We start from the raw sequence: 3,024 nt of genomic DNA on the forward strand, positions 1-3,024 counted from the left end.
GATAGGCAGGAATGATTGGTTTGAAGTTAGATAATTAACTTCGTTGATTGGAAATCAGAAAATTGATTTCCGATCGGGTGATAGGCAGGAATGATCGGTTTGAAGTTAGATAATTAACTTCGTAGATTGGAAATCAGAAAATTGATTTCCGATCGAGTGATAGGCAGGAATGATCGGTTGGAAGTTAGATAATTAACTTCATAGATTGGAAATCAGAAAATTGATTTCCGATCAGGTGATAAGCAGGAGTGATCGAGTCAAAGTTAGATCATTAACTTCAAAGATTGAGTTTCAGAAAAGTGATTGCCGGTCGGGAGACAGTCAAGCGTGAACGGTTGGGAGTTAGGTGACTAACTCCCAAGTGTAGAAATCAGAAAATTGATTTCCGATCGGGTTGAGGTCAGGAGCGATCGAGTAAAAATCACATGGTGGGAAGAATGGTTGCAAGTTAGCCAATAAACTTTAAAGTGGAAAAAACCAGAATCATAAGGTAACACAAGTCAAAGTTTCATGCGAAAGCGACGGCGTACATAATTGTTCTACTACCGAACGGAAAGTACTAACAACAAACATGAAAGATACAAGGTGCGGTCACAGCAACCATAAACAAAGTTCATCACAAAATAGTAAGTACATTGAATAATTTTCATCAAGGTGGTGTAGCATCAGTAGGTGCAGCAGTGGTTGGAATAGGAGATGTTTCCTCAGCCGCGGGTGAAACCGCCACCAAGGTCAACCAACTTCCCATCCACGAATAGCTTCATGATGTCGAAGTTTGGATCCTCGAGGGGAGTGTTATAAAAATAGTGACATTGCCCTATACCTTGCTGAAATCCAAGTTCACGTTCTTGACACACCTGATCCTCGAGGGCCAATTTTTCTTTCAGCAGAATGTCCCGTTCGGCAAGGGCACTCACTTTATCCTTCAATAGTTCAGCATTGTCGGACTTAGCCTTATCAAGGTCAGTTTGCAGAGTTTCAACCGAAGACTGCAAGGAAACCACTTTCTTTTGGGAGGCGTCCAGGGCAGCCTTGGCTTTAATCTTAGCATCCTCAGCAGCCTTGGTCATCTCTTCCACCCGGGCGGTCAAGGCAGCGTTGTCCTTCTTCAAGTCAACCACTTGCTGGTTGGCAGCTTCCAATTCCACCACCAACAAAGGTTTGGTGGTACCAGCAGCGTAGTTCATACAGACACCTGCACGCATCATCAGCTCATATCCCATGTTATACGCCTCACTTGGAGTCATATTTTTGAAGGGAGCTCGTTCTTCAGGGCTCAAGTTTAACGGCACCCGGTCGGCTACATGCACGTTTGGGTCTAAGGGACCGGTCAGCAGGGGACCCTTCACCTTTTGTCTCTTTGGGGGAGAAGGAGTTTTCTCAGTAGTTTTCCTTTTTTGTTTCGTTCTCTTGGGAGGAGGTTGAACTACCTTCACATCCTCACTAGCCTCAAGATTAACAATCGGAGAGACTCCACCGACCGATACGGCAGGGGAGGCCGAGGAAGTACCTTCGCCAGCTTTCACTAATTTCTTTTTTCTGGCCATCAGGCGTGCGAAGGCTTCATGTTGTTCCATTCCACTAAAACAATCTGCAACACAAGAGACAATTTAGACAAGTTAATAATTACCGTTCGGCTGCAGAAAAGGTACAGGATCTTACCGAACACTTTAGATCTTAAAGTGTCATCATCTGTCCCGATCAGTTCAATTAATCTACGCGAGGAGGTCTTTCTTGGTAATAAGTCAACTTGGCTTATGACGTCCAGCTCGGCTTCGGTCATATCTGTCTTAGGCCAAGAATCGATTCGATTGGGGTTTTCGGTCCAGTATAAAGGAAATTTTGGTTGGCCATCGTTGAAAAAATATTTTGGCCGACCGGAGTCTCGGATGGCAACTTTACAAAAGTTAGATTTAAATTCTTTATAAGAAGAATTGAAGGGAGCGAACAATTGTTTATCTTTGGCCGGAATTAACGATACCCAAGATCGGTTGGGGTCGGGTAAGGCACGGAAGAAGTAGAGGAATGATTTGGGAGTCGGTGTAAGTACCAAGCCAGCGCATAGTACGCTGAACGCTTGCATCATAGCCCACCCGTTCGGGTGTAGCTGAACGGGGCAAATATTCAATTCCCTTAACACTCCCATCTGAAACTCTGAAAAGGGTAACCTAACTCCTAGATCACGAAACAAAGCGATATATACATAGAAGAAGTCAAGGGAATAGCCTTCCCGACCATGACAGGCTCTTTCGTTCGTTCGGCAGACAACAAAGGTATAATCATCTATATCCTTAACAGTGGCTAACACATTTATCTTTTCTAGCAAATGCCTAATAGATGCAGTCGATATAAAGTATGGGACATAATTCTTAACTTCATGGGGTGCCCAATCGTATCCTCGCACTATGGGTGGGGGAAGCACAGAAGTCCACATGCGAGAATTGTCATAGTTAAAAGCCACCTCGTTCCCGGATGAGCGGGATGAAGTAGCCGAAGAAGAACCGGATGATGATGAAGTGCCTTCCCCATCATCATCATACCCCCGCCCTTCCCTCCTAGACCTATTGGATGACTGAGATGATAGAGACATGTACCTGGACAGACGACCGAGCTGGCGAGTTGACTGATCGGGGAGCGCTAGCAGCAAATTTCAGAAGCAGACAAATGCCAAGGGACCACCCCCCTATTTATAGCCGCATAAAGCGGTTTCGGTAGCTCATCGCAACCGTTCACGCAGGTAACATCTAACGGTGCAGATAATGTGGCGTTTCAGATTTCTAGGTACAAACCTCCACAGTGCATCTGAACCGTTAAAGCCCTATTCATCGTGTGGCTCTCATCACTCCAAATTTCAAATTATGTAAGTGGCGGGAAATGGCATATACAAACCCCTTCGCGTGCTGCGAACGCTTAGGGCTCGGGGGACTTATGTGTATTGAGGAGATGGGATACATTCGGATGATCGGTCACACCGGTAGTGTGATCGGGTATAGGGAGGAATGAGTCAAATACCCTCATATACTA

This window comes from Vigna radiata, chromosome 7 (assembly GCF_000741045.1).
Source record: "Vigna radiata var. radiata cultivar VC1973A chromosome 7, Vradiata_ver6, whole genome shotgun sequence".
Classification (NCBI taxonomy): Eukaryota; Viridiplantae; Streptophyta; class Magnoliopsida; order Fabales; family Fabaceae; genus Vigna; species Vigna radiata.